Source organism: Vidua chalybeata, chromosome 5, assembly GCF_026979565.1.
Source record: "Vidua chalybeata isolate OUT-0048 chromosome 5, bVidCha1 merged haplotype, whole genome shotgun sequence".
Classification (NCBI taxonomy): Eukaryota; Metazoa; Chordata; class Aves; order Passeriformes; family Viduidae; genus Vidua; species Vidua chalybeata.
The window spans coordinates 24,682,694-24,698,412 of NC_071534.1; positions in this window are offsets into that span (position 1 = coordinate 24,682,694).

Here is a 15,719-nt window from a genome sequence, read left to right on the forward strand (position 1 = left end):
TTATCCACACCATCACAAATACATTTTAAAGACATTATAAAGTGAAAATGTGTTATTGTAACATCGAGTCTTAGTCAACATAACTTCTAATTTGCCCAAGAAAATACTGACCTACATTAAATGCATGTGTTTAAGTCCCTTTGGTTCACAGCCAGTTGAAAAAAGTTTAGAATTTTTTCTAATATAGATTAGCATATGACTGTATATGAACATACATAAATGCTCAGACTAATTGTGAGTCCCAGAAGCAAATCTGATTGTTTAAGAAACAGTGCAAATTGACACATTTTCAGCCAGTTTAGCATGAACAATATCACTCAGAAACATATCTCTAGTGCCTCCTTTTTAATTTATATTTCTTAAAGAAAACCATAATCAGGTTTTGTTGCCTTGCAGATTTTTGTCCCCCATTATAATTTACATTATTATTTCAAAGCTGTAAACATGATAATCAATATATCAGTATTTTGCACATTAAATACTTGGTTATTGTGTATCATGTTTCAAAATACAAAGGAGGGACAGGATACATAAATATTATTTTATCCAACATTGACTGTAAATGTTCTAAGCTGGGAATTTTGCCTCAGGCAAGTATGTTATAGGGTAAGGTCAACATTTGCAGAAGGGTTTTTAATTCTTGACAACTATATGGTGGAATCCTAGCAACTTACTGAAATCAGTGGAATATTTCTCTCTGAGTTCAGTGCAATAAGTATTTGAATAATCTGATCCAAATCTATTCCAAAACCAGAATGGGCAATGTCAATCCTTTAGTTGCAATGGTGGCCACAGATTCCTGGGGCACAGGGCTATAGAAATTAAAGACAGGAATCTGCTTTGTAAAGATCCCCACATATTTTCTCCATAATTTTAAATAATTGCCTTCACTTAAAATGATTTTTTCTAACTCAGACTCCAAACTGATACCTTGACAGAACACCTACAGCCATCTCAATGCTTTGCAATGTCTAAAAAGCACAAGTATAGGCAAGGTACTGTTGAATGGTCATACCATTTACACCAGTGAATTCATACCAAAGAAGAAAAAGGCACACCTTAAGCAAGCTTGAAAAAAAAACCTGGACACTTACCTAGAAATTCAGTTCCACACACAAGACAAGAATCTGTCTGGTTTCGGAAATGAAAGAAAGACTGAGTTCCCAGAGCAAAGGGCTGGCAAAGGGGCTGCATTAAATAGCTGATTTTAGGGAAGTGTTTTGCCTAGGGATTTTTTTTGAGAGTATAGGTATAGTAAACTGCTGGCATGTCCCTTCATTCTGCACAAAAGAGGGTGATTTATACTGATATAAATAAAATTAAATATTTTAACTATTGTCCAAAACATGTGTTTTTTAAGCATTGGTAGAGATTCCTTTTGTCTATGGCACCTTCTAACAAATCGGTCACTGGTATCTTGGTAGGGTGAATCTAAGGCAAAACCCTACATCCCTCATCTGTCCCACACAGGCTGCAGTGGATGTTGAGCTTTTATCTGAACCTTCTTATTAGTTCAGTGTAAGGAGTGGACCAATTTAGACCTAGAAAGAAGAGTTTGAAGGAATTTCAGAGTTCTGCTTCAAAGCTCCTGTTTGTAGCCCATATCCAGCTCTAAAGCATTGACTACAGCATTCAGTACAGACTCAGACCAGCTGTAGTTGATGATCTGCCAAACACTTTCTGAGCAGCTCCAAGACATGCTGTTGCATCCTACAGGAAAAGAACTCTGTATTTTTCAGCTCAGTGCTTCTTATTGCTGACAAAATCTAGTCTGTGCCATAGCTCTTTCCAGCCAAGTCTTTCAGAGGCACATTTTGAAGAATTTCCTCAACATATGCCACAGAACTGATGTTACTTTATTTATGTATATTCTCTCAACCAAGAACCTAGTCAAGAAGTAGCCTGGTTATGAAAGCTCAATGAAAGCAACTTGAAGCCATCAACCATTTCTGCTGATTTCAAAATTTGCACCAAAAAGTTTCAGGATATCTTTTTTTTTTTTTTTTTTTTTTTTTTTTTTTTTTAGTGAAATACATTAATATATATGTATGTCTTCTTTTGACCTTCAGGTTCTATTTTGCACTACTTCTCTGGTCTGACTTGGGCCCATAAAAGAAAATTAACTGGCAACCAGAGGGGACAAGGAGGGAATATGACAAGGAGAGAAACAAGGGAATGAGGCAAACAGGGAATAGCAAAGTCAGAGGTCTTGGAGGTTCTCCATAACTGAGCAGCCACAACACCAAAGAGATTGTGGCCCACAGAGTGACCACAGTGGAGCAGAGAAAATTAGTAAGAAGGAAGCAGCAGTGGAAGAAAAGGGTGAGAAACAGGGAGCAACAGAGAGAAACCATGATGTCTTGACCCCAAACCTCTGTGCCACTTATTGCCTCACCAAAGGAACTGAGTATAACCTGTGGAGATAACAAGAGGGGAGGAGATGTGTCTGGAGTGCAGTTGAGCCTGGGAAAAGGGAAGGAAAAATGTTTTAATGTTTATCTTCTTTGCTTCTCAATACCCAAATCAGCAACAAAATATATTATGGCAATAAGTTAAGTTAAATTCCCAAAGTGCACAAGCAGTGGTGAGGGTGTGTAGCTGCTGACTGGGCACAGTAAAAGAGGGTGAAGGTCAAGAGATGAAAGCTAATGGTTTTACCACCACTAAAATGATCCATCTTCCCAAATCAAATTGCTCTGTCAGAAAGTTCTTGTTTCATATGAGAGGCTACACCAGAAGGCAGGCCAGCAAAAGGTTTGTTTTCAGAGGAAACGGGAGAGTGCCACACACAGCACAAACACACAGCATAAGAACAAGAGCAAATGCTGCCTCATAGGGGAGTTTTAAACTCTGCAGCCCATTTGTGCATTGACTCTTTGTCCCAACACAGTCTTAGAGCAAGAGCCCAGCCTACCTCCCTGTGAGTGTTCAGAAGAGGCAGAGGAAGGTGCAGCTGAGGACTGAGTGTCAGCTGACATTCACTGCTCAGTCCTCAACACATCACAGTGCAGCCAAGACTGGCAGCATGAACTCTACTAAATCATACTATTAGAGGAGAAATCCTTGTCTGATTTTTGCATTGAATGGGAGGATGGATTCCAGATAAAAGTCTGAGAAAGAGAACTTACTCTTCGCATCTTAATGTCTCAAACAATTGATGTGCCTGATAAAAAAATTTAAGTATCCGTTAGAAACCACAACATCGCGCTCTTCTCCTTCCTCCATGTTTTAAAAATAAACTTCAAAGAACAGATTTATTGTTTAAGTTTCAGAACTTTCTTCTATCTCTGCTTAGCATAAAAGATACCTCACAGTGATGGTACAGTAGAAGCATTTTCACACCTGAATAAAACCCAGAACTAAATAGTGTATTACAGCACTTGTCAGAGAGTTTGAGAAAGCATAAAGATTCTTGCATGAGGCATTGTTCAAATATAGACAAATAAAAACAAATCTTGTCCTTCCTAAAGAAATTTAAAACTTGAAATGGCAAGTTTTCTCACCCAGCATTTGTAGATTGCTTGAAGTTTTTTTAACACCAGAAAATTTGTAACTGCCCAAATAGACCCCTCAAAACAGAGGGCACTTCATAAAAAATATCCTGAATGTGACAGCCACAGAGAATTTCTGTGTTTCCATACTTGTTCTGGCCCTTGTCAGAAACCTTTGCCACAACTCTTCCAGCCAAGCAGCTCTGTAACAACCTTTGCCTTGAATCCTCATGGGTGTAGTTTCACAATAATTACACCACCACAGATACTGTCTCCCTGCAAGTGGAAAAGTTGAGGAATCACATGGTTGTGCTCACCTCCTGAGTCTAACCATGCTGAGCAGTAAACTTCAAAATCTCTGCCATTATGCTCCATTCAAGGCTCACAAGAAACAGGGAAGTTTCTTGCAGCAAGGACGAAGCTTTTGCTCTATGCAGGAAGAACAGGGATCAACACATGGAGAGGCCTCTTTTTTTACATGTGGTATGCAATGATAATCTAGGCATGAATATCTCACAGTGAATGAGTCTGCAGTCTGAACTTCAAATTAGTGAACTCATAAAATCCCTGAATTCACATTCCCAGGCCTGGAATATGAATAGAACTCTCCTTTAAAAAAATCAAAGAAAACAACTAAAATCAAACCTTCAAACAAACACAAAAAAGGAAATAAATGCAGCTTTTTACTAGCCTCAGTACTATTGTTTACCATGATTTTGGTCAGATAATTTAGTATAGAACACATACAAAAATACCCCAAACAAACTGAAAGGGAAACATAAAACAAACAAACAAAAAACAATTATAGCATCATATCATCATATTAGCAAATCAGATTATGAAACTGACTTTAAAAGTCTCCCACTTGTGCTGGAAAAGTTTAGTCTATACATAAAAACACATAGTTTTTTTATTATTTCAAATACCAAAAGATGAGTATGTATCATAATTTCAGATGTTTCACTTGCCTTTCAAATAATTCTACAAATGGGAAACTCTCTGCACTGCAAAATATAGACTTTTATTGTAATTGGTGGAGTTATAGTATTGTTACTTTAGCTGGTGGAAATTGGTATAGAGCCACCAAAGCCAAAGGATCAGTGATGATTTCTGGAAACAGAGGTTCACATTATTTTCACTACAGTAAGGGGAAACTTGCTGTGCCAGCCTTAATGTTGCACATACTTCCCTGAATTCCTGATTTGGTTTAAATTTTTGCCTACCTTATAAAGCATTGCAGTTGGTTACCAAAAGAATGTCATTTTGGCATTTTAATTCTCTAAAGAGCTCTTTATAGTTATTTACTGGGCCTCATTTTTTGAAAGAGCTTTTGCCTAACCATTATCACCAAGTATATCTCACGTGTGAAGCTTTTTACCTTGAAATAGACAAAAGATACTGAAAATGTTTTACAAATTTAATTTTAAGCCTGAAATGAGAGATTATCTCCATCAGACTCACTTCCTTACTACTAAATATGAAACATTTGCATAACCCATTGGAGGCCAACTCAATGTGGATTGTAAGTTATGATCTAACCTGAAGATTTATTTATTTGGCTAACATTAGATCTATAATAGATTTTACTAAGAATCATTGAATAATTACAGTCATAAAATTAGACATTTGGATAAATTATTGCAGAGGTTAGGTCTAAGCATGGAATTACCTCTTCTAGGGCTTAAAAAGGGAAGAGCAGCATGGAGGGTGAAGTTGCATGAGTGGGCAGATCAGCTTTTCAATGGAAAACCACATCTAAAGCTAGACCATCTTACAACTAGACCCAGTATATTGGTGCAAATGCTCATGTCAGCAAGGCTTCTCAGGGAGCTTCTTCTTTGGCTTCATCTAACCAAAGGAAGTGAATTTCTGATGGGAAACTCCGTTGAGATAGAAAACCAGAAACCACAACAGAAGCACAAGGAACTAATAACAAAAAGTGCATTGGGGAAATAAACAAGAACCAGCCATAACTAAAAGAAGACTCTGAAGTGAAATATGAACAAATAATTTTGATTCATTTACAGGTATAGTGAGTGCTGTCAAATATTGGGATAAATAAAACACAGTAATACTTCAGCAGAAAACTATCAGAGCAAGATGGGAATAATATGACAGCATTTCATAAAACTAACAGTGAATAATGGGAAGAGTTCTACTCTAGATCTTTCCAACCCAAACCATTCTATGACTTGATGATTAGGAGGTGAGCCTGAAAAAGGATAAAAATGAAAGTATTTTCCTAAAAAAGAAAGCAGATAGAAAGGAGAACACAGTATTTAAATAAGCCTTAATAATGAGACTGGTGAAGCTAAATAGAAACTAACCATTTTCCAAGTAACTGAGATATTTGTGGAAGAAACATGCTTTCAGATTCAATAGGCACTTAGAATCACACAGGATTAATTCAACACTCCATTTCAATTCCACTCCCCCAAAACCATAAAGATGAGAGCTGAAAAATATTAAGTCTAGGCGACAGAGCCTTTTCAGCTACAAAGAATGGAAGTAAACAATTGTGTCAGTTTCTGGAAAAGCTGGAGAGATATATACTAACTGCTGTAGCATCTGCAACTATTTAGAATTAAAGACCTGTAGCAGATATATAGAAGCAAACAGAATAAATGTAACAGAGTTCTAACATTTTTAAGACAACATACATCCCAGGTTCAGGCAGACAAACCATGTAAGCATCTATTCAAGCACTGCATCTGTAGCTGTTGAATAGGAAGAAAAATCAACTTTAATCATTAAGCAGGTCCTAAATTATCTTTAAATCCCCTGGGAATTACCAGCAATGGAGGAATATGCCCATAAGAAAAAGTGGTGGAAGTAAATCAACGGGCCAGGCTGAGATCCCCAAGTCCATTAAGGATAGAAATAACAAGTCACTATCAATGAAAATACTGACATTATGCATTAAAAGAATACGACATCACTTTTAGAATACAAGCTGACCTTCACCTGAAATCAAATGCAACAATCTACAGGATTATAGACCGTAGATGTCATAAGGCCTATGAAACTTATTTATTTCATTTATAGTTTCAAAATAAGCAGAAATTGTATGAAACAGTATAAAAGAAATGAATTTCCACTTAAAAAGAGTGGGAAATGTTACGTTTTCTGCACCATCTTTTACAGAAAATGCATGATTTCATCAGAAGACCAAGAAATAGAAAAACCAACTGGCATTATATTGGCATTAACCTCCTCAAAATTAAAAAGAGAAAATATTTTGTGCTTTCGACCAAAATATGTAATATTACATAGGAATTTTTCTACAGTTATTCCTCCTGCAGGTACTTTTGTATTAAATAATTATAAATAGGGTATCCTGGCAGGCTGGACCAAATTCTGCCACATGCAACAGGAAGGTCAGTTGCGCTTCCCAGGCAGACCCATTACAAAGCAAATATGTTCCTATTTTTTTCTCTTAAAGGAAAATGTGGAATCACATTTTCACATCACCTCCATGGAAGTTACTACCATACTACATGACTGGTACCACAAAGTTAAGAAAAGATTTAAGCCTGCAACCACCAAAAGCAAAGCTGTTTGAGTCTCTGACAGAATGTCCATTTTCAGGGACAGACATCTAAATTTACTCCCACCAGAGAGTTGGGCAGATATTTCCCACACAGGGCTGAGATGAAAAATATTAGTCAAGACTTGAAAGCAGGTCATATAAAATGAAGGAAGCTGTAAAGTTGTGAGGAAGATGGTAATAAACAGTTGTGAGAGGTAACCAGTTGTCAAAGTTCACTTGGAAATGTAAAAATATATCAAATGCTCTTGAGTCAAAGTAGTTAGAATACAAAAACTATTAATAGCCATTCTTGGTGTTATAATTGTCATATAACAAAAAACAAAACAAAACAAAAATCCAGCACATTCTGTCTTTAAAGGAATAAAATGACATCAGATTTCTGCCAGAATTCTAGATTTTAAATATACCCCTTAAGGAACTGCAGAGCAGTAAAGGAAATTCTTTAGAAATAAAATTCCTGACACTACTAAACTCTAAATGTGACTGAAAAACAGCTGTCCCAAATAATGGGGTTTTATGCTTTGATGAGGCAAACAGTGATGTGGGCATAAAGTGCTATGACTAGCAAATAATGCTTCCTATATTATCAGGAAAGGGCTGAAGAAGTACTTAGACTTTGGGGATTTTTACAAACTGATGATAAAGAAATCCTGTATCTTGATGGTAAGGTAGGACACATGTCAGTAAAACAGTTTCCTGGCCTGGAACCCTTTTTGAAAGGGGATTTTCCAAAGTGGACTGGTTTTTAATTTTAAATTTCAAATGAAACTGTCATTTAGCAATGGCTTCACACTCTTTTCCAATTCCATTTGAGGTGCCTGCATTTTAAATTATCATTGGATTCAACAAAAAAGCAAGAGGCCTGGGAGTTACACCATACCTTGTCTTAGGTATGTCCTGAAAATGTCCTCCATGGAATTCCCCAAAACCACATCTACATGATCTCAGTGAGTTTAGCTTACTTGTGTTTTATGGGATGCATCTACTAAAGGTAGAAGAAGAAGATACAAGAAAATTTAAAATAATTTAAAAATCAAGACAAGGAATCTGTGACAAGCTATGGATCCTGACTTGTTATTAAGCTGTTGGGCAGTCAAGTGCATAATTCAGTCATACATAAAAATCTTCAATAAAGGTAGGAGAGGTTTTGATTTATAGAGACATTTTTAAAGATCACTTCAAAGATATTTAGAGCAAGGGACCCAGTTCTAGAAAACATTCAGCTATAATCTTAAATTCACATGTAATCAGAAGCATATTTTAACTTAAAACTGAGCAGGCTTAACATGCCTGGACAAGCTGAGCTCCTGATTAATGAGTGGTAAGAGGTAATGCTTTGCATTATAGCTCCCCAAAAAGATGTCAAACACCTTCCAGAAAAAAAATATAAATAGGACTCCAGAGAATGCAGCCTGCAAGTTACATTGTTAACACAATACCTCACAGGAGAATGACAAACATGCCACATCAATCTTCAAATCAAATTATATTTTTCACCTGCCATACTTACCTCATTTTAAGGCAAGCTCTTAACATTACCTGTAAATTACCTCTTAACATTACGTGTAAAATACTAATTGAACAACTTTCAGATTCAGGGAATACAGCACCTACTCAGTTAAATTAAGTGAAGCAGCAGCATTACATATTTCACATGCACACCCTAAGAGGTCAAACTTTACTCCATCCCTCATCAGGGACTTATAACAACTTGAGGGATAAGGTTGATTCTAAATATATGTTGAAAAAGGTCTGTAAACGCAAATAATGACAGATATAATGGAGGAGGTGTTATGTTTTCATGCCACTGTGTGTCTCACACTGAACATTTGTTCAGTGTTAATTTAAGTGCATGGGAAGCAGAATGGCCGTGTCCTGAAAAACCTCTTCTTTAGGACTCTCTATTTATGCTGTTTTTTGGATGCAAGAAGTGTCACAGTCACAGTACAGTTAAAGAAACACTCACAGTTCACTCCTAGTTCAAGAACTGTTTTTTTCCTGCTCTTTCAAATCACCTTTATCATTTACTGATACCTGGACAGTGCTGAAACTTTACAGAATGAGCTTGACTGGAACACAGGCACAAGAAGGAATATACCTGGGAGGAAGCAGTGCCAGAACAGTAGTAAGGATTGCTGTGTAGGACACCAGGAAGGAAACTGTGACTGATAATGAGAGGAGCAGAAGATGCTGGGAATTAAGACTGAGAGCTGGAGGTCATAGTAATTGGAAAGTGACTGCACAGACACTGGCTCTGAACTCCAGAGTGTTCAGTGGAATCATGGGGAGAGGTGCCAGAAGGAGATTTAACCAGGATTTGAGAAGAGAGGATTGGAACCTGTTTGACAAGAAGATAAAAGGAAGGCTGAGATTCATATGAGAATCTGCACTAATACTTTTGTGAGGCCTGGCTGAAGAGTGTGGGATTGGGGATGAGAAGTTTGGACCACTATATCTTGGATTGAAGGGGCAAGAAGAATAGAAGCCAAATACAGTGGAAAGGAAGACTGAACTTTGAAAGATAAGGGAAGAAGGGAGTAAATGGAGGGGGAAGGACTAATGCCATCTTTCCACTCCCAATCTCCCAAGACTACAGTGAAAGCCAAGATTTCACCTGGACTCAGAATACTTCCCTGCTGCAGAAAATATTGGTAAAATTCTTCAGTGAAGCAAGAGGACAACAACTGCAGGTGGCAGACTGAAGGGATTTTTTTTTTATGCTAGGTTTTTTATAAATGTTATTTTGGTTAACTAAGGCATCTGAAAGTGAGGCATGAGGGATCCTCTTCCAGGAGAATATGGGAGTACTCCAAAGGCAGAAAATATCAAATCAAAACATAACCATCTCCCTTTCCTCCTCCATAGCTGTATATTTTAACATTTTCCTTTGAAGGCCCCTATTTTTTTTTAATGTGCATGGAATAAATTTTGCCCTAATACTGAGTGGTCCTGCTCAGTAAATGAGACTATCACATGCAGAAACCCTGCTGCATCTGTTGCAGAAGTTATAAACTGTCTGGTGAACAAGGAAGGGAGAGGATGCTCTCAAAGTTAGAGCAGCTGAATGCTACCCTGGAGAAGTGGGTTTGGGTTCTGAGCCTGCTTCTACCACAGAGTTCCCAAATGATGCGAGGCAAGTCCCTTTGAGCAAACTTTCACAGGTGGTCACTTACTGTGTGTTCCTCATTTTTGGGACTTCTGACTCGAGACCCCACCATCAGATTTGCAGAAATACTGAGCAGGACCAGCTGCAAGTGTAGTCACGGAGTGCTGGCCTGACCCCACAAACTGCCCACAAATGCTGAACTCTCCAAAACAGGAGTTCTTGGGTATAACAGATCAAATACACAAAATTAGTGAGTATTTTCCAATTTAATCTCATTGTGCCATCATCCCTGTAAAGTAGAGATAAAAACTGTCTTCACACCACAATGCACTTATAAATGTTTTAGTCCTTATGTAGCATTCACATGTTGTAAGGGAGGAAGCATAGAAAAATCTATAAAGAGGTTAACAATTCTCTCTTGAGAGAAGTATCTGACTATGTAGTGGATAAGGCTTGGGGATGCAGTCAGGATTGAAATCCCACTGGCTGATTAGTCACTAAGAGAGCACTGCCTATTTATGTACTGAATGAAAGAAAGAACCTTGTAGCAGAAACTGCTGGTTATCATGTCATAATAGTGCCACAACGCAAATTAAAGCTGTACCAGTCAACTTAATTTGCCATGTTGCAATTAACTTTTGTTGTAATTAACTTTTTGATTACTTTATTTGCAATCTTAATATCCTTTTGAAGAAGATTTCATGTGTACCAAGAAAGAAGGACTGGGGTTTTTTACTAATCTGTTACTGTAGAATATAGTTTCATCTTCCTTTAAAAAAAAAAAAAAAATCAGGGGCTTCACCAGAGGTGCTTTAAAAGCAGCAATTATTTTTCCCCAAAAATATTTTGAAGACTTTTGCAAAATGGTCTGGGCTGATCTTGCTTTGTGGAAGCTCCAGCTGGTAATGGGATGCAGTTGGAGCTTGACAGATCCCTGTGGCTAAGAAGCCAGAGAGTTGGTACATCTGCTCTCCATATTTCATGTTTTCATTCATTTTCAGCAGCCCTGTGCCTTCTAACACAAACATAACATAAAAATCTTGATATGTGTAGTGTAAGATCAAGCAATAATTTTATATACTGATAAGGAAAAAGAGAAATAAGGTATTTTTCTTTTAATAAGCAAAATTAAAAGCAGAAAATCCAGATGTCTGTATTTCCCTCTGTGTGTCATTTCAGAGTAACCAGACTCTCACTCATTACTATTTACCTACAGTTAAATATTAGGCATCAGTGATAATAAATCCCACAAGTGGCCTGTCAGACTTCTTTCTTTTGCTATCTCAGAACACAAATACTGATGAAAAAAAAACATTTGCTTGAGAAAATTACATAGAACAGAAATAACTTGGAAACTGAAAGGAAACCAAATGAAAGGAAAATAAGCCTGAAAAAACATCATCAGCTTTGATTAAAATAATCACTGTTGCAAGTACGGAGTTCCCATGAGAATGCTAGGAAATTGTAAATCATAAATCTACTTTTAGAAGACTTATATGACTCAATATAAAGCTTATTGCAAATCAGTTCCTCTTTTTTAATAGAGCTTGAAACTTGCTAACATACAGTAGCACAATTCTTGCAGAACAAAAGCAGTATTTCCAGTGCTACGTTTCAGTAGACATGTTACTTTTATTTTCAGAGTCTTTTGAAGGTGTTACATCAGAAATACACAGAATGTATTTTTATACAGAAATTACAAGGTACTACATAGGTAGATTGCCCTTGTGTGGCAAGAGGGTTAAACAAAGGGCTAAAAGCAATTCAGCTGTTAGCCATGCTTGCTCCGTGTCCACGTAGAACACTTGCCTTGCACAGATCAACCACAGATAATTAATATTAGCCAGACTATCTTGCTAGCTGGAATGGGTACCCAGGACAAAAAAAAAAAGCAAAAACAAAAACAAAACCAAAAAACACACACACACATAAAAAACCCTCTGTCACGTGTCATCATTCAACAAAAAGGACCAAAAATGCAGCAGACTCCTCTGAAATTATGCTTTTTTCTACACCAGCAGTTACAGATCATATTGGCTTTGGTCCTACTGGAAATACTCTTCTGCAGAATGTCCTTTATCTGATGAATATCTCTGAATAAACTCCCATTTCACTGCTAAACTTCCAGTTAAACTATACACGCTTGAATATAATGTGCAATGAGGTCTCCCTTTACCAAGCCTCTGTTTGAATTGTGAATCTTAGGCAGATATTTAAGACAATATGAACACATTAGTTACACATCCAGTACACTGTTGCAAGAAGCTTTTGAAAGCACCTGATTGTTGCTTGCTTTTGATGAGATCCTTTGTTCCTCCTGTTTATCCCCTGCCAACACAAGTAACTGCTGCTGATCTCCAAATCAATACCCTGTGACATCCTGGGTGATGTATCAGTGCACAAACATTTATGAATTTAGCTGATGAACAGAGAGAAAAGAAAATGAACTCATAGAAGAAAAAGTCACAAGAGAACCTTGGAGAATTTTCACTGCAATAAGGAAGTTTCAATGAAAAGTAGGGACTAGCAGTAGGAAAACAAAGCTGAAAGTTTCTGATTTCTTGCAAAAGCAGTTTTTAGGTGTTTTTTTTTTTTCAATATTTGCTTTCCCATATGCAGTTGACTGCCATCTTCAAAGGCTTTGGGCAGAATGTCTGAGAAAGATAGGATTTTTCATCCTTTTGAAATCTTTTGTCTATCTTCTCCTATGGTGACAAAGATCCTGCTTTTTTCTTGGTGTGCTCAGACACTCCAGGTCTCACACTTGTTGCAAAGCCATGAGGAGCTTTATGAGGCTCAGGGTGTCTGTGGATTATACTGTGGATGTTTCTGAAATAGATATCTGAAAACTTAGCTGCTTATGAATATGAGTGGCAAGAATTGAGGATCCCTTCAGTCTTGTGCTCCCCATCAGTATGGCCTTATAAAAATAACAACCATCTAGCCATAATATAGCAAGGGCTTTTTGAGCTACTATGTGCAGACGTAGCATTTTCATTCATAAATATTACCTGATGTCATGAACCTATCTCTTCATAGAGCTGATAGAGGTTAGTCCTTACCAATGGAATTTCATATTTTGTCCAGCACAGGATGAAACATCATATGATGAGGGCAACTTCTGTATTGTTGCTGATTGCAGTGCAGAATGAAATGTGATAGGATTCAGTAACCGTCCTGGTCCCTGACAAGTTACTTTTTCTTTTTTACTCACAAGAAACTTTGAAAAAGTGATGAACTGTTAGGTCTGCATGCATGATAAGCAAATCATTGTGATACAAAGATAAGTGGTTTGGTGACAACTCCTACATTAAAGAAAATAGAATTGCTGTTCACTATCTGTCAACAGGGAGATAACTCCCACCTGAAAGTGGAATGCTTAAAGGAAGAATTAACAGACAAATTGAGATTCAGTATGTTAAAACTGTAGATAATATAGAGAGTGGATAATACAGTGGCAAATGCAGGAAAAACTCCTGTGAGAGCATCAATAGGCTTCTGACTTTGGCCAATTTACTGCTCATTTGAGGATCACTGTAGTTTTAAAGAGGCTTCTTAGGAGATTTCTGAAAGGTTGAAAAAGCCAGTGTACAAGATTATGGGTATATGTGAATACATTGCCTTTTTGAGAGTATAAAAAAGAAAAAAAGCATAAGGCTTACACAATAAACAGACATTTAAACTGGCACCAAGTAATAAAATGTTCAACAGAATAAGACTAGAAGTGTGCCAGTGACAAATAACAGCATCAATAACTGTACTGTGAATTTTTAGCCCCAATTTTTTTTTTTATTTTCACAAGTGAGACCTCTTGAAACTTATGTAATGAACCAAACTATACACAATACATTTTTTGCATATAATATTAGGCTGGTTTATTCTTATAAAACAGACAATTCATCCTAGATGCTGCCCAAACTATACTGTTTGCCTGTGAAAATATACGTTTACATTTGTATCCTAAGGCAAGAGCAAAAAATGAGGATTTATTCTGCTCTTTGCAGAGGCTGCAAGATCCCTGGGACAGCCAACAGCCCCACAGTCTGGTGCTATTCACATACTGCATCAGAACTGAGTTTCCTGTTACTTGCTTTCAAGTTGTGGGTGCATGTGTTACCTGTTGGATGGTTGATTTTTAGGTTAGCATGTCACTGGGAGACTCTTGGGATGGTAGCTGTAAGCTCCATATGCTGTCAGTTAGTATGGATTTCAGAAACACTAGCTGTGAAGCTAAGTGAAGTGAACACTAAGTGAAGAAATTAGAGAAGTACACAGAAATAATAGGTTGATGGGACTGATTCCAAGCCCAAAGTACAAGCCGAAAGACTGCATGGACTTCAGATAAAACAATCAAAACAATTCCGAGCAAAGACCAATTAAATGTGGAATCCCAACATACCAATTCTTTGGAATAAAATTCTAACTGATTTTGATGAAGGTGGGTGGGACACCTGTATTTAACCCAGAAAAGGAACATATATAAATTATATGTGTTTGATAAACAGCAAATACAAGCCATAATAAACCAACCAGTTAAAGACAAAAGAATGGAAAGTTTAGCTGTGTTTAACCATGTTGTCAGACCATCACTGGGACAACAATTAACCCTCAATTGTGTGTTTAAATGTAGGTTGACAGGCAACCAAAAACAGCTGCAAGCAACCATATCACACTTCTGTCTTCTTCTGCCCATTTTCCTTACATCATCTCCCATGACAGACAATACAAAGCTAGGAGTTTCACCATGCTAGCTGGGAGAAAGACTGAAACATGTGGATGGGGTGGGAAGTGGAGGCACTGTACACCATAACAATAATGGATATTTGAAAGATGCATATGAAAATTCACAGGAAAATCATTAAATTACTACATTTTGAATATTGATGCGAATAAGATTAAGAAATGATGCCACAGTTCAAATTAACACAATTATCCATAAACTGCTCCTAAAAATAAAGATATTAGTCTAATGACTGACATCTGCTAATTTCTAAAGTTTTCATAGCACAATACATCAGATTTTAACAAAGGTGGCTCATTGAAATTGCAGTACCTGAAGTCCCACAATTATTAAAACCCCACGTGCTCTAAGTTCAGCAGCTGTTTAGAAGCTTTAGGAACTGCTTAGAGGGAGTTTATTTCAGGAGCAATGCGCACAGCAGCCATTACTGTAGGTAGAACAACTCAAATGCAATTATGCTACAATGACATTTAAGAAAACAGCCTTACCTTTAATTACAGTATTTGAGAGGTGAAGAGGAGCCACTTGCCTTATGTGCCCTTCATGTCTAATGGCACTTAATTTTACAAATGAAAATTGACTTTTCTGTTAGATGATAATTCTTCTTCTGAAGAAGAAAGTACAATTTTGCTTATATATAATTCATAGGTGGGGAAGTTGTATCAAATCAAAGGGGTACTTTTATTCTTCCTGAGGAACATGCCACAAAACAAACTACAAGAAACTTGTGTGAGAAAGAATAAGCTATGATTTATTTTGGGTATGAATTCAGACTTGGGAAGGTGCTGTAATTCAAAGGCATCTCTGCAAACCCTCTCTCTGCATCAGTCA